The sequence below is a fragment of the Pygoscelis adeliae genome, unplaced genomic scaffold (genome assembly GCF_000699105.1).
Source record: "Pygoscelis adeliae isolate BGI_AS28 unplaced genomic scaffold, ASM69910v1 Scaffold387, whole genome shotgun sequence".
Taxonomy (NCBI): Eukaryota; Metazoa; Chordata; class Aves; order Sphenisciformes; family Spheniscidae; genus Pygoscelis; species Pygoscelis adeliae.
The window spans coordinates 1,219,760-1,220,587 of record NW_008825115.1 but is presented as its reverse complement, the minus strand read 5'-3'; positions in this window follow the sequence as shown (position 1 = coordinate 1,220,587).

The window sequence follows — 828 nt, the reverse complement described above, 5'->3', positions numbered from 1 at the left end:
CCCCGCCGGTGGCTGCCAGCGCAGTGCGGTGCCACCTGGGCACAGATCGCATCCCCCAGCCCAGCCCTGTGTTCTCGCTGGGCACTCACCACAGGGGACTGGGATCATCCTCGCATCCTCCGGCCCTCTCCTGGGACGCGCCTCCCACCTCCCTGCCCTGGTCCCTGGGGACAGCACCACTGCCATTTGCAGCCAGTCCTGGCCTGTCTCCTAAAGCCAGGCCCCGGGGAGAGCTCCCCTGTGAAGCCTTGTTTGACCCAAGTTGTCTGTGTTCCCACCAAGCAGTCCAGCTCGCCCCACAGCGAGGGGACCCATGAGATGCCCCAAGGACAACCCGAGACCCGACCTTCCCACTGGTAACGCCCCGTGCCGGCCATTAACCTGGATTTTTCCAGCAGCCCCTTGCCCAGGGCCCTGCCCAGCCGCCTTGGGGGGGGGCTCACTGCTGGGATGTTGGGCAGCTCTGCCCACCCGTGCCAGGCTGGCATCGCAGCCCTGGCCTGGCCGGGGAACCCCGTGTCCCGCGGGACGGGACTGGAGCATGGGGGTAAACAGGGGATTGCCCAACACGTGACACACTCGCAGCCTTTGCAACGGAGGCGGCTGTTGTGCAAACAGCTGTTTACTACAGGATTTGTAGCATGCATTTCACCTCCAGTGGCGTGTTAGTCAGCGCTCACGCAACCCCATGCTGCAAACAACTGCGGGGCCAAGTGCAGCCCCCCACCCTGACGTCCCCCAGGAGGCAGGGTGGCCCAGGGCTGTGGGAGAGCAGCCGGGGGGAGACGTGCTCCCGGCATCACCTCCGGCGGAGCCGGGCTGCTGGCC